The sequence below is a fragment of the Aegilops tauschii genome, chromosome 6, assembly GCF_002575655.3.
Source record: "Aegilops tauschii subsp. strangulata cultivar AL8/78 chromosome 6, Aet v6.0, whole genome shotgun sequence".
Classification (NCBI taxonomy): domain Eukaryota; kingdom Viridiplantae; phylum Streptophyta; class Magnoliopsida; order Poales; family Poaceae; genus Aegilops; species Aegilops tauschii.
Window position 1 is genome coordinate 495,051,270 of NC_053040.3, and position 22,611 is coordinate 495,073,880.

The following is a 22,611-nucleotide window of genomic DNA, read 5'->3' on the forward strand; positions in this document are numbered from 1 at the left end:
CTTGAAGTGGCCGCGGCCAGCTTCTCCGAGCTGGCGGTAGCAGACGGGCAGCGGTGCAAGGTTTGTGGTCTCCGACATTGGCGCAGGCACAGAGGGAAGACACTCGGTAATTGTGAAGGAGATTGCAACCGGTGCAAGGGAGTTCATCATGTGTGATTTTATTTTTGAAGGCCGAGCATCAAACTGGGAGGCACATAGTCTTGCTAAATTTTCTAGTTCTTGGGGTGCCTCACGACCCCATCATTATCCCTGTAAACCTTGATTCTATCTAATAAAGCTTGGTTTACCGCTAAAAAAACAGACGGGCAGCGGCTGGGTGCTCTGCGATCACCCCAGGACTCTGCTATACCGAGGAAAAGAAATTCAAAAATGTTGGTGACTATGAAATCATAGAAAGCCACCAACAAATTCATCAAATAGATATACTGAATTACAGACAGGCAGGGCTTCAGATCACCATATACATCACAACACTTCTGTTTCTGAAACATACATTTCACCCCGATACAGGGTAAAAAATGGTAGCGTTGTTGGGGAACATATTAATTTTAAAAAAATTCCTACGCATACACAGGATCATGGTGATGCATAGCAACGAGAGGGGAGAGTGTTGTCCACGTACCCTCATAGACCGAAATTGGAAGCGTTAGCACAACGCGGTTGATGTAGTCGTACGTCTTCACGATCCGACCGATCAAGTACCGAACGTACGGCACCTCCGAGTTCAACACACGTTCAGCTCGATGACGTCTCTCGAACTCCGATCCAGCCGAGCTTTGGTTAGGAAACTTAACCATCTTTGATTAACGAGCTAGTCAAGTAAAGGCATACTAGTGACACTATGTTTGTCTATGTATTCACACATGTATTATGTTTCCGGTTAATACAATTCTAGCATGAATAATAAACATTTATCATGAAATAAGGAAATAAATAATAACTTTACTATTGCCTCTAGGGAATATTTCCTTCAGTCTCCCACTTGCACTAGAGTCAATAATCTAGTTCACATCGCCATGTGATTTAACACCAATAGTTTCACATCGTCATGTGACCAACACCCAAAGGGTTTACTAGAGTCAATAATCTAGTTCACATCGCTATGTGATTAACACCCAAATAGTACTAAGGTGTGATCATGTTTTGGTTGTGAGAGAAGTTTAGTCAACGGGTCTGCCACATTTAGATCTGTATGTTGCAAATATTCTATGTCTTCAATACTCTGCACGGAGCTACTCTAGCTAATAGCTCCCACTTTCAATATGTATCTAGATCGAGACTTAGAGTCATCCAGATCGGTGTCAAAGCTTGCATCGACGTAACTCTTTACGAAGAACCTTTTGTCACCTCCATAATCGAGAAACATATCCTTATTCCACTAAGGATAATCTTGACCGCTGTCCAGTGATCTACTTCTATATCACTATTGTATTTCCTTGCCAAACTCAGTGTAGGGTATACAATAGATCTGGTACACAGCATGGCATACTTTATAGAACCTATGGCTGAGGCATAGGGAATGACTTTCATTCTCTTTCTATCTTCTGCCGTGGTCGGGCCTTGAGTCTTACTCAATTTCACACCTTGTAACACAGGCAAGAACTCTTTCTTTGACTATTCCATTTTGAACTATTTCAAAATCTTGTCAAGGTATGTACTCATTAAAAAAACTTGGAGAGGGGTTATTAGGTTTTGGGAAGCGACTGCTCGCCACCGATCCACTGCTTCCTCTACGCCTTCATCGTCACCATGTCTCGGTCAATCGTGCCACCGCCAAGAAGCTCGAGGCCGAGAAGAAGGATGCCGAGGATGCCACTACTGCCACCGCCACGGCCTCTGCCTAGCCTACGGGAGGGTATACACTAGTAGAAAAAGGGCCTTTTGTCCCGGTTCTGGAACCGGGACTAAAGGGTCGTTACTAAAGCCTCCCCCTTTAGTCTCGGTTCTTACACGAACCGGGACTAAAGGTCGTCCACGTGGCCGCAGCCTGGAGCTCCACCTTTAGTCCCGGTTGGTAACACCAACCGGGACTAAAGGAAATTTTATGATTTTTTTAAAAAAAAAAATTGAATTTTTTTATTTTCAAATTTCTGAATTATTTTAACCTCTAATCTCTAATCACCATCCCTCATCACTGCTTAATTTAACTTCTAATCTCTAATCACCCCTCATCATTCCAAATCATCTAACTTCCCAGATGGTCACCCATCCTCTCACTACTCCAGCCTGAGCACGGTTAACTTCCGGGTTCTATTCTCCCTCGTTTCCAAGTCTGCACTTGTTGTTTTCGTGACAATAGTAAGATGTCAATCCTATTAACCCTCAGGAATTTAACTTGAGCATGAAGTCACACATTTCACTGTTTGAGTTTGAAACTATTGTTTTAAAAAACAATAATTATTTAGTAACACTAATATTTCTTGAATAAGTAGTTTGACCATAGTTTGACCACAGTTTGACCATAGTTTGACCAAAATTCAAAAAAACTAAAATAATTATTTAGTAACACTAATATTTCTTGAATAAGTAGTTTGACCATAGTTTGACCACAGTTTGACCAGATTGGACCAAAATTCAAAAAAACTAAAATAATTATTTAGTAACACTAATATTTCTTGAATAATTAGTTTGACCATTGTTTGACCACAGTTTGACCAGATTTGACCAAAATTCAAAAAAACTGAAAAAATTATTTAGTAACACTAATATTCTTAAATAATTAGTTTGACCATTGTTTGACCAGATTTGACCAAAATTCAAAAAAATGAAATAATTATTTAGTAACACTAATATTCTTGAATAATTATTTAGTAACACTAATACTTCTTGAATAAGTAGTTTGACCATAGTTTGACCAGATTTAACAAAAATTCAAAAAAAACTGAAATTTGAGCATAACTTTTTTCCATTTTAGAATTTGAGGATTCTAAAAATTTGCAAACAGGCCGTAGGGAGTCAAAATAGGATGCGGATTTTCGTGCTGAACATTTTGATATATTATACCTTTTTTCTGACATCGTATGCAAAAGTTATAGCCGTTTTACATTTTCCCTACACTTTTTTGCAAAACATGTCCAAATTTAAGTTTTTAAATTTTCCTAACTAGTACATGTAGTAACATAACTACATCTGGAAGGATTTCAATTTTTGAAGTTTTTATCATTTTCTTTTACTTTTTACAAAACTAAAAAGGCGATCCACAAGGGCGCGGGGGGGGGGGGGGGGTAGAGTTTGAAAATGGGACCTTTAGTACCGGTTCGTGCCATGAACCGGTACTAATGCCTCAAACCCCATTAGTACCGGTTGGTTGCTCGAACCGGGACTAAAGGTTAGGTCTAACCTTTAGTCCCGGTTGGTGCCACGAACCGGTACTAATGGGCATCGCACCCTTTAGTCCCGGTTCGTGTCTCAAACCGGGACTAATGCCTTAGCCGCACGAACCGGGACCAATGCTCACATTAGTCCCGGTTCGTGACTGAACCGGAACTAATGTGAATCCCTGTGACCAAAGTCATGTTTTCTACTAGTGATATCTCGTTTACCCCGCTCCTGTTTATTTCTGTGTTAACCGTACTAGCAATGTGTAGAGATGTGTCTACTGTTTCCGTAGCACGTGGATGTCTAGATCGTAATTAGTATGTCGTTAATTCTATTAATGCCATGTTCATGATTATTTCTCGAAAAATTGCCTATTTACTCAACACATACCTGAATAAGCTCCTCCTCTTCCTCTTTGGTTGACCTTAGCAGAAGCGACCGTGGACAGCTGCTACGTGCATCATCATGCTACATGTTTTTTTTCATTATAGTATAACTCAAGGGATGCACTCAGCTCGCGTGTGGCTCTAGAGCGGCACGATTTTGACCCACTTGCATTGCATCAATTTTCTTTTTTAGGCTCTGACTGTAGAACAGTTGTTCTATGGTGATTTTCTCATTGTCAAAATATATACAAAGTTATTTACAAAACAATGAAAAAACATCACTATCCAATACCCTGCTTACGCATCATAAAGATTATTCTGGATCCAGCCTTGCTGAATCTGCTTCTTGGTTTCTTTTATTCTATAACACAACAATGTTAAGATCCTGCTTCAACAGGGATAATAACACAACAATGTTCCGCTCTTCGCCTATCTACAGGGCCAAGTTGTGCATATACTATAGTAAGCGTCACTACTACCTGGCTACTACTAGATGATTTTTTTTTTTGAAACGGAGGCAAAAGATTTGCCTCTTCAATTAAATAAGGGAGAGAAGAGTTTGGAGTTTTACAACGCACTCACAAATAAGCGGCATGACAATTACTCGTACAATATGATGTTCCCTAGCTTTCTTGCGCCAGCAGTAACCCAAAGTTTAGCATCTTCTAAAATGCTAGTTAGGAGGACCGGCGGTGGTGCGCTTTTTCGATGGAATACGCGGGCGTTTCTCTCATTCCAAATGGTCCAAGAAACGGGCATGGTGAGGGAAGCCATTGCGTGGCGGTGAGGGTTGCGGTCGTCGGTTCTTTTTTGCCACCTCTCAGTGACGGTTGCTTCTAACTGCCAATCGGAGGTGTTCATGTGCGTGAGCCCAAGCTTCTCGATGATTGATCTCCAGAGCCTAAGTGTGTAGCGACACTTGACAAAGAGGTGTATCCCCGTTTCTTGTTCTCTTTTGCAAAGCGGGCAAGGGCCACAGTTTGGCCAACCACGCTGCTCCAAACGATCGGCAGTCCAAATCCTATCTTGCAAAGCCAACCAAGCAAAGAATTTAACCTTTGGAGGTGCCCAAGCCTTCCACACCATGCGGTCCATGGGGGATAGAGTCTTGCCTAAAAATTGCGCTTTTAGGCGGTGCTCGCCGTGTAGATCCCATTGTTCGCATGCTTCCAAATGATGTTATCTTCGGCTTGCTCATCAAGGTGGAAGTCATGCACAAGCATCCAAAGGTTAAAGAATTCCGAAATGTGGTTGACGGAGATGGCAGTGTTATGTTTGATCTTGAGGATCCAAGCGTTCCCCTTCAGAGCCTCACGCACCTTCCAATTCTTTCTCTTCGATGCCTCATAGATTAGTGGTGCAATGTCCTTGGGCTTGCGCCCCAAGAGCCAAGGGGAGTCCCAGAAAGGTGTTTTGGCGCCGTCGCCGACAGTGATAGTCGTAGATGCATAGAAGAACTGGAGGTCCTCTTCAGTGCAGGGGTTGCCAGAGCCAACCCATAATCTACGGGGCTCCTTCCATTCGTACCATAGCCAACGAAGCCGCAACGCCCGTGCAAACTTGTCGGTATCGAGCACCCCAAGGCCACCATAATCTTTTGGTCTGCACACCATTTTCCAGTTGACCTTGCATTTGGCTCCCGTGGTCTTCTCCGCACCCGACCAGAGGAAGGCCCTCTCGATCTTGTTGAGTGTATCCAGAATGCCCTGCGGCACAATGAGAGGCGTGATAGAGAAAACCGCTTGGGAGGAGATGACGGACTTGATGAGAGTCGTGCGTCCGATAGCAGTGATGTTTTGCCCATCCCAAGTGGTTAATTTTCCGGCTGCCTTGTCCACCAGGTATTGGAAATCCACCGTCTTTAGCTGCCAAACCGAGAGAGGTAAGCCTAGGTATTTCACCGGGAAGGAAGCACAGATCACCGGCATATTCCGAAGAATGCGCTCAAGGCCAAGATGGTTGCAACGAATTGGCACGACCGAGCTTTTTGGAAGTTGGTGCAGAGGCCCGTCACATCACCAAAGCCTCGTAAGATCGCAGCTAGGTTGTCAATGTCCCTCTTGATGGGTGTCACAAAGACCACGGCATCATCCACATACAGGGAGGTTCTCATCACAGCTCCCCGGCCACGAAGCTTATGGAGGAGCCCTTTCCGCGTGGCGAGGTCCAAAATCTTATGCAAAGGGTCAATCGCAAGGACAAACAGGAGGGGGGGAAGGGGGTCCCCCTGCCTGAACCCGCTCCCGTGCTTGATCGGAGGGCCGGGCACCCCGCTTAGCATGAATCTCGATGAAGATGAGGAAAGAAATGCCGCAATCCATGCCCAAAATTTAGGCAGGAACCCTAGACGTTGCAGGAGCTCAAGAAAGTATCCCCACTTGACCGAATCAAAGGCCTTCTTTATGTCAAGCTTGAGAAGGAGGGCAGAGGTTCTCCTCTTGTGTAGGCGCCGGGCGAAATTCCGAATGTACATGAAATTGTCATGGATGCTTCTTCCCTTGATGAAGGCGCTTTGAGCGTTGGAGACAAGTTCATCCATGTGGGGAGCAAGCCTGAGCGAGAGAACTTTGGCAATGATTTTGGCGATGGCATGAATAAGGCTAATAATGGGTCTGTAGTCAGGAATGCCTTCTGCACCATCCTTTTTCGGTAGGAGGATAACATTGGCGGAGTTGACCCACTACAAATTGGAGGTGTGCAAAGAGTCAAAATGCTACACAACCCTCATGACTGTATGCTTGATGATTCCCCAACATTTCTTGAAAAACATCCCCGTGAAGCCATCCGGTCCAGGCGCCTTATCACTAGGCATCTCTTTAATGGCAATCCAGACCTCGTCTTCTGTGATGCTATCATCAAGGTCTTGCAAATCATGAGGCTCGGTGCCAAGCTCCTGCCAATTGCAAATCTGTGATGCCCCATAACCTCAGAGAAGTGGTCATGTACGATTTTCTCTTTTTCTTCATGCTCAGTCACCCACCCATTAGCGTGCTTAATCCGGTGAATGTGATTTTTTCGTCTGCGGGCATTAATACGCCGATGAAAGAACTTGGTGTTGGCATCCCCGTCCCTCAAGTTGGTAATCCTAGCACATTGACTTTTTCTTGCCCGCTCAAGCACAGCCAAGCTAATCACCCTGCGCTTGAGCCTAGAGCATAGGTCACGCTCCTCCGGGGATAGAGATCTTTGCTCTTGTGCAGTACCTAACTGGAGGATGACGAGAAGTGCTGCATGAAGTTAGTTTATGCTGCATATGGCCTACAAATACAGCCGTTGTTTGATGCATTTTTTTCTAAACACAATACAAATATAGACGCTCACAAACACGTACATACACTCCGCGGTATGAACATACTTACTTCTATGAGCACCACCGAAAGACCGAGTCGGTAAATATTGAGATTGACGAATCCATCACAGGCGCCTCATAGTCGAGAGAACGTTGTTTCCCACTTAACAAAAATTGGGGGAAGGCCTAAAATAAATTCAGAAAAATATGAGCGCACGTGCAAGTATATGACTTAAACCCGGGTGGGTTGGTTTCACCACAAGAAACCTAACTTTCACAAGGGCTTCTTCTTCCTCGTCTTCTCCAGAGTTTTCAAAGATCAAAAATGATGAAAAGATTTGCTTTCGAGAAGGAGATGGCGTGCGTCCTGCCAATGCCGCTGGAGTAGGCGATGCCAATGCCGGTGACCGGCCCCGGAGCGGGTGTTTGGGGCAAGACGTAAAATCGCGTGTTCCCGTCGTTTCAGGTGATGGGCGGGCGTCACAGTTGGAGCCCGGGAGTATATATTTTGCCTATTATATTGTTTGTGCATCATGTGCATCTCATAAGCATCATCTCACATCAATTAAATGATTAATTTGAATATTTTATTTCATCATTTTGTTAAAAATGGTGAATAAGTAAACCCCCTCTCCCTTTTGGAGTTCTCGCCATAGCCTTTCGCCCAAGCCGGACACACAATCTTTTGCGAGAGGCCACCGGAACACGAACAAGATTCAATCTGAGATAGGTCTCCAGCCGACGCCGCCCATGCCTGACGCGTCAACTGACTGCGGTGCGAAATACCGATGATTTGATCTTCTTCGTTCTCTATTATCTGTGGTATCTTTAACACACCTTCACTTCATGGGGCTCACGCCCACTGGACATGGTAACGCAGGGAACAATAAGGACGTGGATGTTGAATGCCGGCGAAGATTTAGACAAGGTTGGGGTCTGGATGCTTTGGTTTAATGAAATATGTCGAAAAAATGAACTTAGTCTGACTTAAATATATTGAAATATATGCTGGCAAGGTTGGATGACTGGCTCACTATTCACTATTCACATACGGGTGCGCGAAAAGATATGATGTCCGTTTTAAGGGTCACTTTGATCATGTGTCATATGTTGCTAACTGATGTCCATCTTGCTGACAAGGTAATGAAGACGGAGTGGGTGGTGCGCAGGTCGTCACTGGCGCAGAGGGGGTGGAGGACCTCATCCCCACCAACCGGTGGCTGGAGAGGGTGGTGCTCCCTAACAGGGTGGACTACATGAGGATGCTGCTAGGTGCTGGTAGGAGACCGAGGATCGGCCACGAGGAGGGTGCACGGGAACCTATGAGGTTCTACGTGCATATCAATGACTAGGAGGACATCGCCATGCTCATCATCCCGCGTAGATTCAGGTCGATGATGTAGCAATGGCTGGTTTTTGGCCCTCCTCGCGTCGTCAGCCTGTCCGCCAACAAGTGGTGCGAGTTTTGAGTCCATGTGAAGATGTTCAAGGGACACATGGTGCTGGGGCGCGTCTTGGAGTACTTCTGTGGCCGACACAAGATCGTTTCCGGTGACCTTGTAGTCTTCAAGCTCTCCGGCCTAGGGCTGAAGGTGCATATCTTCAATGCCAACAACTCCAACATATGTACGGTCCGGTGCTCGAAGCACAGCCGAGTCGGTGACATCACTCAGGCCCTCTAGTTTGTCTGTCAAGTCTGCTCTCTAATGCTTGTAGTCTGAACTGAAGTAGTGTAGGTTTGAACAGAAGCCCGATCGTCTCTTTTGCTGTGAACTTGTGTATATTTTGCCCAGGGAGCAGCACTGTGGGGTCCAGCAAGGGCATGAGATGCCCTGCTATTTTCAACTTTTATGCCTAGTAGCTTATGATCTTCCTGTTCTTTGCATGTTTTTGCTTTGTTCTTGCTGTATTTCTGTTGTTGTCGATCATAGTATGTTGTGTGTGTGTGTGTGTTGTGTGCTGTCAAATGGGTGGTAAGTCCACCACATTTGAAAGGGATGAACAGATCAAGAACTTGCACACAATCAAACAGTTGTGCTTTGCATCTTCTCACACCCGAAGCACAAACACAGGCAACCAAACAACATGCACCCAGCTGGGTCTTGATGCAATGCAGACAACCAATCAACATGCAGATATTAGCCTGCATATGCTCAGCCAGGCCCAACTGAAGGAAGTATGCAAAGTGACAAAAAATGATGCAGGTAACCAAGCGCGTCCTAAGCTAATGGGTCGGTCCGATATGCACATGCTTCAGGCTAGAAGCAAGATATAGCATTGATCTAAAAGCCTCCAAGGGCCGGCAGCGAGCAGGTAGTCGTGGTTCTTCTAACAAAATTTGATGGTCGCGGCGAGCGTGCTCCTCCAGACCACCACCCGCCATGAGATGCATCTGCTTGTGCTTGTGCTTGTCTAGGTTTAGCAGCGGCACACGAACACGGAAGGAGCAGCCGCCTCCCATGGCATTTCGTGCAGATCTCACATCGCACGCCCGTGTGCTCTCCATTTTTTATGCGCAACCAGCACAGTTATCTGCTGGGATCACCAGCCACTTGTCCACGCCGCAACGGCCTCCAACCAGAGCCAGGTTACTAGCAACTACCTACAAAAAAGGCCAATGCTCACGCAGGCAAACCTACAGAAAAGCAACAACAAAATTCGCGAAGAAAGCAACGCGAAAGACTCGAAAACTGGATTGCCGTGCTCTTCTTTGAGCTGGCCCGCCAAATTTTTCTTCGAAGCTCCGCCACTGGCCGGCCGCTGTGATTTTCTTCAAGATGTGGCTCATGTTAAATGTCAAATGGGATTTAGGCTCATATAACAAATAACTCCTGGATAAATTTTATGCTCCAATGTATGGTTTCATGGCATGGTGGGAAGTTTAGTCTGAGTTGAGACCAACATATAGATATAAGGAACTCTCTTTCATATCATTTGGAGCGTGAGAGGAAAAGTTGTACACGTACGTCATGTCTCGCCCACGCGTGTGCAAGCCAAGCTCATACCTATGTAATCTGTGCACTTTATTTTTGCTAAGTGGAAACGGATAATTAACCGTGTCTCCCTATCCGACCATCTAGATCACATATGTTCTGGAGTACTTATGAGTCTCATAGTCTCGTATGAATACTTTAAACTATATCATTTATCTTGACCAATGTCATCATGTTTTTGTATGGATCAAATTAATCTGAAAATCGCTAATATATCCAACAGTTCATGCTAAAGTAACAGGTCCTGTCTAAAGGGGCCCCTGGCTAAGGATTCTGAACATTTTTTAGGTTGTCACATAATCAGTGGGTACTGTTGCTCTCTGTGTCAATTGGTTCTCGGTTTCACAATGTAAGGCAGATTTTGATTTATAAAGCCAAGAGTTTGACCAACATTTCCTCTATTAATATCCAATTTGCATGACATAAAAGTTACTAGCAATTAGCTACTCCCTCCGTCCGGAAATACTCGTCGGAGGAATGGATGTATCTAGATGTATTTTAGTTCTCAACTGATGCTTTTTTTTTGCTTTCTGAAATGAGGTCCACTTATTGATATCCTCCTTACCACATTTCAAAGATCCTGCTCTTGGAAATTTTAGTCTCATGAAATACAGGTCTCTAGAGAAGGAAGGCACGATTGACCTTGAGAATATATGAAGGCCCTCATGAACAGGTGCGTAGGTCAAATCTGAATAAGCTCCTCCTCTTCCTCTTTGGGTGACCTTAGAGGAAGCGACCGTGGACAGCTGCTACGTGCATCATCATGATAAATATATTTTTTCCATATATAATCCAAGAGATGCACTCAGCACGCGTGTGACTCTAGAGCGGCACGATTTTGACCCACCTACATTGCATCAATTTTCGTTTTTAGGCTCTGACCGTAGAACAATATATATCATAATATATACAAAGTTATTTGCAAAACAATGAAAAAACGTCACTATCCAACACCCTGCTTACGCAACATCATAAAGATTATTCTGGATCCAGCCTTGCAGAATCTGCTTCATAAATGTTAAGATCCTGTTTCAACAGGATTTTCCAGGATAATCCTTGAGAATACTCGACGCCGGTGTTCCGCTCTTCGCCTATCTCCAGGGCCAAGTTGTGCATATACTATATTAGGCGTCACTACTGCCTAGCAACTACCAGATGATTAGTTTATGCTGCATATAGCCTACAAATACAGCTGTGGTTTGATGCATTTTCTTTTCTAAACACAGCACAAACGCCCGCACTGATGATTAGTTTATGCTTTTGTGAGAAGCCGCCGGCAGGCGAAGAAGATCCGATCTGAGATCGGTCTCCAGCTGACGCCGCCTGTGCCTGGCGCGCCAACGACTGTGCGAAATATCGTTAATTTAATCTTCTTCGTTGCCAATGTCTATCGTATCTCTAACACACCGTCACTTCATGGGGCTCGCGCCCACTGGACATGGTCATGCAGGGGAACAACAAGGACGTGGATGTTGGGCGCGGGCGAAATTTAGACTAGGTTAGGGTATGGACACTTTTGTTTAATGACGTATCTCGAAAATATAATGACATTCAAGCCTACATTTTCGACGACCCAAGCTGAAGCTCGGGCGGGGGCGGCGCGGGCCGTCCGCTCCGGCGGGAGCTCGCCGCGGAGCTCGCGCAGATCTGGCGGGGGTGGCCGCGGTCGGGGGGCGGCGCGGCGTGGACGCGCAAGGCGCGGCGTGCGGCGGGGTTCTCCTCGTCTGGCGGCAGGCGCTCGAGGTGGGGGAGGCTCGATCCCCTTTCTGCTGCGCGTCTCGGCGGCTCCAGGCGGGACGGTGGCCTCGGCAGCGGCGCCGGTAGGCCTTCGGGGCACGTCCCCGTGGCTCTTCTCCGGCTTGCCGGTCTATAGCAGCGTCTCTCGCGGATGGCAGCCGCGGTTTGCTTCGTCGGCGGGCTCTGGTTCTTCGGCCGGACGCCCATCTCCGGCGAGTCGGGGCGAGCGCGGCCCTCCCCTTCCTGCTACGAGGGGCTCGTCTTCGCAATGGCTGGCAGCGTGCCGGCCTTTGGAGGTCTCTGTGCTGTTGCACGGCGGTGGAATGCTAGATCTGGCCGTTTTCCACCGGATCAGGTTCGGTGGCATCTTTCTAGCCGTCGGCGAGGTATGTGGTGGCTTCTACTTGGTCATGGCGCGATGACTTCGTGGGAGGTGTGCGGGTCAGCGGTGCAGTGCTTTGCGTGTGGGTGTGGTGTTGGAAGGTGCTTCGGGCGAAAGCTTGCCGGATCTTGCCGGCCGGCGGCGTCGGCGTCCACGGACGTCGTGTCACCTCCTTGGAGGCGCCGCCGTGGAGTCCACCCCCTGCACACCCTCGGTTCCAGCTCTTCGGGTGAAAGCCTAAGGCCCTGTCAGGTCGGACGACAGCGTCGACATCGTCGCTTCCTTCTTTGGGGTGTCGTCTTGAAGAGCTTTGGATCCCGTTTGCGCGCTCCATGGGCTGGACGCTCGCGGCATTGCAGTCGGCAGGTGTGCGTCCGGCAATGGTGATATAGCGCAACTTATTGTGTGGCAACGATGGCGGCTTCAGGCGGAGTTGGGCTGCTGCTGAGCTTTGGTAGTCGGTCTCATCCGGCGTGTTTGAGGGGTTGTCGAGCCTCACTTGTCTTCCTGAAGTCGGAGCTGCAGAGGAGGTGCTTCCGCGGTGACGATGACACGAGACGGGTGGTCGGTTCCGGCGCTGGCTCGACGCAGGTCCAGCGCTTTCTCCCTGCAATGCTCGTCGCAAGAGTCGGAGCTGCCTGGTCTTCATCGCGTGCGGTGGACTGTTTGGCGTTGTCCGGCGCAGGCCTCGACGCTCGTTTATGGTGAGGGCTCCATCGGTGGTCGTTGATGGTGGAATCGAAGTCGCCCTGGTGGAGGTGTGACGACGATGGCACCGGATTGCTACCTCAACGCTTTTCTCCTCGACGGCGTGTGTGCGTTCTTGTGTGGGTTGCCAGGTCGCCCGGGATGTCCTGTGTGGGCATGTTGTAACGGTTTTCGCCTGGTTTTCCGTTAATTAACCGGGCAATTCTCTTCTTCTTTATTAATGAGATAAGGCAAAACTTTTGCCTCCGTTTAAAAAAAAAAAGAATTCAGTCAGTGAGCCACCTATCCAATAGCGTGTTCGGTAAATTGTCCTGACAAGTAAGACTCATCATCGCCCAAAATATTGGCTCAACAAATGGCGCAAGCACGGGAAGGATCCATAAATTGAGCAAGTTTGACAAACTGGAAAGTCAATCTCTTTTTTATTACTCCTAAGACAACCCTGGCAGCTACTCCCTCCGTTCGGAATTACTTGTCGCAGAAATGGATGTATCTAGACGTATTTTAGTTTTAGATACATCTATTTTAGTGACAAGTAATTCCGAACGGAGGGCTGTATATATATTCCCCCTATCTTTCTCTTGGCTAACGAGGGTGTATACCTCTGTATTTCGCTTGCATTTTCGACCTTGAGTTAGAACCATTCAGGCGCCTTCCACGGCTTTTGGATTATAAAAACAAGAGCAGCTGCAATCCTCTGGGACACCCGTCACCTCCTAACTCAACACACACAAAAGTCGCAAGTGTAGAGTAATTCAGAAAATCGGATATTATATTGCGCTGACGTTATGTTCCTGTCGGATCAAACTGCATGCACGCTTCGCTAGCGGCGCAACGCAAAGAAAATCTCTTGTTCGCAGCCTATAAAACATGACCACCAACGCTAGCTTCTCTCGATTCAAAGCAACAGCAATCCTCTCCTCGCACGACGAAACGAAATGGCGCCTGCATTTGCTGGTGGTCGGATTGCAGCCTCGTCCTCCATCGTCGGCATCTTCGCCGCCGGGCTCCGCTTGGCACAGCTGTGAGCGTCACCTCCGACCATCCTCTTCCATTGTCTTGTACCGTATTTCAGGAGATGGATCATTCTCTTCATTTCTATTCTAGGTGCTTTGATTTGGACTTGAATGGAGCTGGTGAGATGATCTTCCAAAACTTCCTTCTCATGGACAAATCGGCCACCTGCTTCAAGCTCTGCATCAGAATGATGCACGCAGCCATAATACTGCAGGACGTTCATCATCATTTTTTTACAGATTTCCGGCATGGCATTCTTAGCGGCGGCTGGAGTTTTTTTGCTCGCGATGAAGATCCCAGAGGATTATGCTTGGCACAACACTGCAGTCGAAGCCATTTTAATTTGTTTTGCCTGTCTTGAGGCCTTTCTGTTAGCACGCAACAAGGTACTACTAGTATTTCATAAAAAGGAAAATAAAAACAGAGCACCCCAGAGAACATCTGAGGTAGGAAATACTAAAAATTGTAATACTAATTTTTGGCACAGATGAGCGAGCATGGAGACAATGAAAACTTGCTCCGGGATCTACTCATGATATTGGCCGACACACTTGTCGCCATTTACCTGTTGTTCTATTATCTAGGACGAACACGTAGCCCCTGGGATGCAGAGAAGATTCTGCATTTGGTAAGGTCCTTTGTTGTTTTCTTTGTTCGCTGACAAAAGAAGAGCTGGAGAAGGAACTAGTGTAATCTTTTCCATTCACAGGTCGGTAGCTGTCTGGCCGTGCTAATTGGATTCGGTCACATGGTCTGGATCATATATAAGGCATGCGCCCATGGAGTTCTTGCTGGGGCAGAAGAGCAGGACGCCGGAGCTGCCACGGACGGCGGTGATGTGGAGCAGCAGAGGGTGGATAAATGTGCCGAGGTAGTGATAGATAAATGTCCCTTGCACCATCAATCAAAGAGATGAAGGATGAACTATAACCATGCTCGCTCTGTTTTCGTCGCAGGTGGCGGGAGAAGGGGACAGCAAGACTGCTCCACTTGTATTTTCAGTAGTTGCCTTGGCACCTCCAGTTTTCGCCGAGACGACTGCCATAGAGGACGACGCAGGCGGCGAGGAGGGGGAGGAAGTACTGCCAGACCAAGTCGGCATCGAGGTGGTGGTGCCGTCGCCGGCTTAGGTCGCCGGCTTGCGCAAGAATGTTTTTATAGAGATTTTGCGTTGTAGTTAAAACAAGTAGAGAAGCTCGCAGAGATGCCAACCAAGCCATCTCTAGAACGCCAGCAATTTTTACAACGTTGACATGCTATCCGAACGTTATGAAGAAAAAACAAATAAGGTTATTATATTGCCGAGCTCGGTCCCTTGTGGGGGCCAATAAAATATAATAGAATATCAATTTGTATATTGTGCTTCTGCTTCGGTACACCCCCAACACATTGAGGTGTACGTCGCCCCGGGTCGAGCGCTATACGTGGCAGGTGTACATGATGGACCCATTTTATAGATTTTTTCCTCTCGAGCGTGCGACGAGATTCGAACCCAGCATCTATATGTTTTTTTGTTGTTGATGGCTTACCAAGCTGACCACTTGGTCAACACCTATATGTTTAGTACAACCGCAATAACCAGTCGGACTACTTTCTTATTGTGTGTAGTTATATTCTTTTATTCTTCTTAAAATATAACACTAACCAATGTGATCCTTTTTTTTTTTAGTTTTTGTTTGTCCTTTTTTTTTCTCTTTCACTTTTTTAATTCATGAACTACTTTCAAATCGTGAACTTTTTCTTAAATCTGCAAAATTTCAAATTCGTGCATTTTCTTAAATTCATGAACATTATTTTCAAATCCATGTTTTTTTAAATCCACAAACTCTTTTCAACTAATACAAATTTGTTTTAAAACCTGTGACTTTTTTAAGTTCATGAGCATTTTATTTTCAAAATTGATGAAATTTATTCAATTCCGTGAACGCTTGGGCCGGCCCAACAGATGCCCAGGGGAGCAATCTGGTCACCTAGTTGGGCCAAGGCCTAAGCATTTTATTTTCTTTTTTCGTTAATTCATTTTTCTCATTTTAAACTTTATTATTCTTTTTGAAACATGTTCTTGTTTGGTATACCAAAATGTTCTTGTTTTCAAATACTTTTTACAATTTTAAAAAATGTGTTTTGTTCACATATTTAAGAAATATATGTGTTTCAAAAAATAATATTTTTTTAGAAAATACATGGTTTGCAATTTCTGTTCAACATCAATTATTGGGAACTTGTTCATTTTTTTGGAATAAGTGTTAAATTTTGTAAAATTTTCACATGCAATTTGAAATTTCAAAATTGTTGAGAAATGTTTAGGATATCAAAAAAATGTTCATGTTGATTCATAATGATGGGAATTGAAATTACAAAAGCATTCAAATAAGGTTTGCAACAAGGGTTTTCTTGTAGAAAAGTACAGAACAAATTTGATAACAAATGGTGTTGCAAAAATAAGGTTTGCAATAAATGTCTTGTTGCAAGAAAATAAAGAAGAGATATGAACAACTTGTGTTATGCAATTGGACAGCTCGCGACCCAACGGATCTTTTGTAGCACGCCCCCAAAACAAAAGGCCCGGTCACCGGTGGGCAGCTAAATTTCCCCTCGCCCCTCCACCACAAATCTCTCTCTTTCTCTCCACCTCACGGCTCGCTCCTGTAACTGTTGCCGCCGTGGCCCGCGACCTTCTCCCATCCCCGTGGCCCACGACCTTATTCCACCGCCGCGGCCAACTGTCGGCTTCTCCCGCCGCTGCAACAACCCACCACCTTCTCCTGCCGCCGCCACAACCCACCATCTTCTCCGACCATCGCGGCCATATGTCGGCTTCTCCAACAGCCGCGGCCACCCACGACCAGCGACGACACAACCGTCAGTGTGCCGCCGTGGTTCATCGCCAGCTTTCAACGGACGCCCGCGGCTCCACGATGACTTCCTCAACACCGGCTACCCCGACTCGACATCGACCACGGCATTCTTCGCACGGCTACCTCGACCACGGCTCCACCACATACATTCTCGGCTACATCAACAAACGGCACAAAGGGCTACCGCCTTGCTTGAGCAACCTCGTCGTTTGCCACTCCAGCCACGACTCCGCGATGCGTCGACCGTTACGACTGTGGGGCGTGTCCGTCGGCTTGCCTTCGGATTCTTCTCCAGTCTCACCGTCTGCGTCGCTACTGTTGTGACTGCGGGGGGATGTTGAGTATAAGGATTATTTGGAAGTATAGGATAGACTAGAATTTGGTCCTGCCTTGTCTTGTACTCCAAGTTGGTCTTTGTACTCCTATATATATGCCACGAGGCTCAAGCAATATATAACGAACTATTCCATCAATCCTCTCTCTCCCTTCTAACAGCGTGGTTGTAGAGGGTACATGGCAGATTGGCAGGTCAATAATACCTGTTTGTACTTGAGTCATCATACCGATAGTCTTAGTAAAGTAATACTCCCTCCTTCCCAAAATATAAGGCGTGGTTTGACTTTTCTGGTCTTCGTTGCACAACTTCGATTGAGATTTTCATGTATTGTATGTCTATAAAGTTATTATACGTACATATGAAGTAAAAAAGTTTTGCAAGACAAATACGACGATGCCATTTATATATGTTCAATCCATATAGTTTGATATGTATTAGTGGTCAAAGTGGTGTATCAAAGACCGTAAAAAGTCAACTGCGCCTTATATTTTGGGAAGGAGAGAGTAGCATTTCTTACCTAGCTGAGCCTCGTGGCTCTCCCCTGTAATGTAAGTGAAAGAAATGTTGTGTCTCCTTTTCTTGCTGCTAATTTAACTTGCAAGAGATTCAAACAAGAGTAGTAGTATTGTACTAGTTACTTGGCCAGATGTATGTGATGAATGAGATTTGCAAAATATATGCAAACAAGTTGTGAAGTACAATCTGAAGAAATTGTCAAGCGTATGTAACAGTCGATGACAATGACGTCGATCACTGATAGTAACGGGAGGAACAACAAAAGTCATAATTATTTGTCCAGAAAAAAAGAATACTATTCAATTGTAGCTTCATCTGGAAGAAATATGTATGTTCGGCCATGGAGAAAAAAATGTCCACCCTTGTGTAACAGGAATCGTACAGGCGAGCAGCGAGGAAAGACGGATTAATAATAGTTGAAGAAACATATTACAGGCAGGATTATCACAAACAGGACTCCAGATCACCAGATACATCACAGCATTTGCTGCTGAAACAAAATGTTGACACACCTGTGAAATGGAAACATCGGTGACCATCTGTCCACACACACCTAAGCCGGTGACACGCCTTGTTCTGCCGCCATTTCCTCCCCGTCATTGCCGCCTCCATCGCCCTCGATGCAAGCTCTCCAACCATCTCTACGTCGCTGGTGAAAACTAGAGGGATCCTGTTTGAAAATAGGAGAGGTTGATGCCTCGAAGTATGTTCCTGCCGCCATTCGACCACCTGCGAAAACAGGGGAAATGCAGATAATCACATTGTGAACCAGACACCTTGGACCACCTGCGAAAACAGAGTGCAGTTGCAATACATTCTTCAGCTCTTGATTGATGAAAAAAACTGGAATGCATCTATACATGACTAAGGTAACCTCTATCTCGGCAGCTTCTTCCACCATATGCTGCTCGAGATCACCGCCTCCATCGCCGTGGCCCGCCACTACCTCGGCAAGTACTTCGACCATCTGCTGCTCGATATCACCGCCGTCCATGGCAGCTCCGGCGCCCTGCTCTTCTGCCCCAGTAAAAAATTGATGGGTGTATGCCTTGTATGCGACCCAACCGAAACGGCAAAGTCCAATTAGCACGGCAAGGCAGCTACCGACCTGTGAGTGAAAAAGATGCCACTAGTTCCTCTCAAGGTCCTGATTCATCCGACAAGGAAACAACCAAAGCATGGACCTTAATTACCAGATGGAGAATCTTGTGCGCATCCCAGGGACTATGTGTTTTTCCCAGATAATAATCCACAAATAGGTACACGGTAATAACCGTCTCAGACAATATCATGACCAGATCCCGGAGCAAGTTTGCATTGCCTCCATTCTCGCTCATCTGTGCCACAAATTAGTATTAAAAAAAAAATCAGTATTTCCTACCTTTCGCATGTCTCATGTACAAATGTCCTCTGGGCTGATCTGCTTTGATTTTATACCGTGTTGCATACTAACAGAAGGGCCTCAAGACAGGCAAAACAAGTTCCGCATGATTACACCCAGAGATATCTAAGACCAATTTACCTATTAATGCTATTAAAAGTGGATGCAAACCAATTCAACTTACGTATGATAACTCTAAGTGCATATGACAAACTCATATTTTTTTTTTGAAAAGGAAGAAAACCCCCGGCCTCATAAGAAACTCACACACATTACATATAATTTTCTCTACTCCTGGGAGTATGTACTCTCATGTTCAATAAATCACATAATCAAATGTTTAATACCTCAATACAAATTTTATGAAAAATATCATCGAGGCCCATAGTTTACGCAATACACCACTTTGTACGTGCAAAAAAGCAGCTTACGTGCATATAAAAGAAAATACATGCACCCAAATGAACTTTTTCACAAAAGTCACTTTGAGGTATCTAGTAATTATTAATAAGTTATATTAAAAACAATAATGAGGTACAGCGGCATCGTCTATGTGGTATATGAAGAGCGGGAGTACACTACATACTCCGAGGAGGAGTACATAATGAACAACCCGCGCGCATAGGAACACGGATACAGACCACAGGCGATCCTCACAGAATACACAGGAACAAGCTCCAGGCTCCCGGCGTCCATCGAGGGCGGCCGCTCGCTGTCTGCTCGAGCTGCCATGGGAAACAAGAACCACTAGGGCTTCAAAGCCATGAAGGTATATCTATATGCATGATGCATTTTTGTTCTTCTTTACCGTCATGTTCTTTGTGTATGGCTAACTTCTGTTTGACGTTGCAGGAGGACAAGTTGAAGAGGCCGCTCCCAGACATTGAGTCGTGGAAGTTGGCCCGCGAGCAGAGTGATCGCAAGGACGACGAGAGCCAGTACTACGGCAAGACCGAGGAGCACCTAGAGTCTTACACTCAACAGTTTCAGAGGTTGCATCCTGGTGTTCCTGACCTCGCCCAGTCTCAGATCGACGACACGGCGGTGGTGGCCATCCAGGGGAAGCCCCATGGCCGGTATCCGTGTTTCGATGGCATGATCACTCGTTCGGTCTCGTACACACGGCTTCGGGCTACCAACCCGAGCCCGTTAGAGAGTACGGGGCGTTCGCAGCCTCCCTTAGCCCGCCAGCATGTTGTAAGTACTTTCCCTTTATCTTCTTTCTATCTAACTTTCTCAGTTTATTTTCAGCATTGCTCACTTCGAAACAACCTAAATTTTGTAGGCATATAAGGCCTTTGTCGAGCATAGGAATCTCGAGGTGCGGGAGTACTTGCAACGAGTGAAGGCAAACGATGATTACAACCGTCAGATGATGACGGTTAGTTTTGCCCTCTTAAAACCAAGCTAAATTTTTGCACTTTCATTCCTTCTGACCTTCTAGTTTGCTTGTTTAACTAACATCCAGGCTATGTTGGCGTCTTGGAGTAACCGCACGGATCCACCACAAATGGGACCCCCACCACCACCTGCGGGAGAACCCCCACACGTGCCCACGTTCGATGAATGGGTGGCACTAGGCAGTGATAGTCCGGTTAGTACATTTTCCTAACTACTAACAAACTAGTTCTCGTTCATTCAACACTATCATATCATATTTACCGTTAGAATCTTCTCTCAAACATGTAGGGGACCGGTGGCTCGACTCCTGCTTCGTCGACCCCGGTCACTCCGATCTGGCAGAGTGGTGCTGGTCTTGGCGGTGGCGGTTTTGGCGGAGGTGGTCTTGGCGGTGGTGGTTTTGGCGGAGGTGGTCTTGGCGGTGGTGGTTTTGGCGGAGGTGGTCTTGGCGGCGGCGGTCTTGCCTGATGTCGGTGATGATACCTTTCATTTGTGGTGGTCTTGCATGTGGCCGTCGTGACATACCTTTCATGTTCCTACTTGTTAGTTCTTTAGATGGCGATGATGATGTTCCATGTCTTGCACTATTTATGTTCATGAAGTTTCGCCGATGATGATCTTTAGATGATGAACTTGAGTATGTTTAAATGATGATGTTGATCTTGAGTATGTTTAGATGATGAACTGTCATATTTCTGCATAATCCCATATTTTCTGTTTTGAAATGCTGTCAAAATGAATTGAAAAAGAGAAAACCGGGAAAAAACACAGATCTATGCCGACGGCAAAGCCGTCGGCATAGATATGCCAGAACCTCCGAGTGGCTGCCACGTGGCTGGGGTAAGCCATCGGCATAGCCCTGCTGCCAGGAGAAACCAGGGGCTGCCACGTGGCAGCCCCTAGTTTGTGAGCGCGGTTGACGGCATCGTCCGTTGCCGTTAGGCGAAAATCACTGCCGACGGCGATGATATGCCGACGGCCGTACGGAAGCCGTCGGCATACGTGCCTATGACGACGGCTTTTCTATGCCGACGGTCTGACAAGACTACGCTGACGTGATCTATGCCGACGGCTGCCGTCGGCATAGACGTATGCCGACGGAAAATGCCCTATGCCGACGGCACATGGCCGTCGACTTAGAAGACGAGTCCGGTAGTGACAGTACATGGCATGTAAAGGTCATCGACGGCCAGGTAGGCCGGGAGCAGAAGCTCGCCGACGGGACGGAGGACGGCGGCGGCGCATCATGGACGAAGGAATAGAGAAGCAGTTCCGGAGGAATGAAGATAGACCTGGCAAAGGAAAACTCGGCCTGTAAACATGCATGTTCGCCTGGACCTGGGCCTTTGACGGCAGATTACGGACAGAATCCGAAGCTCATTCTGTGGAGCAGCAGCCCATGGAACGTTGCGTGAATGCGTGATGACCTAGAGCCGACTGAGCTGATCTAAATCGTACATTAGAGTGATCCGACGGTTCAGAGACTTAAAACGCCGTGGAGGCTCCTAACTCACTACGTTATACTGTTTAGTAATTGTATCTCTATTTTTTGGCTAGCTATAATATAAATACTCTTTCCCCATAAATTGTTTTTTATTTCTCTCTCTATTTTGTTGAAAAAAGAAAATTGTTTTCCTCTGGATGGATGGAAGACGAGGCTAGATGGATCGATCGATCATCAAAACAAAACGCGTCATACGCGAGCGGCGATGGATCAGCCCGAACCAAGCTACGCCTCCAAAGGAAAGGAAAGGAAAGGAAAACCACATGAAAGGAAAGGAAGGGAAAAACCTCCCCGATTCCTGTAAAATTAGTTCCCTCGTCCCCTAAAAAAAAATTTAGTTCCCTCGATCGTTCCATAAACGTAGAGTACAAGTCCATCGACCTTGGCTGCCAAGCTAGGCAGGCAGAGAGACACATCCCTCGCTATGGCACCGGCCATGATCACAACAAGGAAGCCACCATATGCATCGCCGCGCTCGAGTGCCGTGGCCTTGTGCTCCTTGAGGCCTTCCGTAGAGAGATCAACTATCTGTATCTGTGCAACCCATCAACTCGTCAGGTGATGGCACTCCCACGGGGCCACAAGAAACTCTCAATGAATTCTTGTGTGGACGGACATTATGCGTGTCTAGGGCTCGGCTATGATGTACATAAAAAAGAGCACAAAGTTGTGCACATCTACTATCGTGGTCGGGCATGTGATCACAAGGGACACCCCAGGTTTGCGGGATGCGAGGTTTATGCTGTCGGTGCCATGGGGCGGCAACGCTGGCAGCCAATCCAAC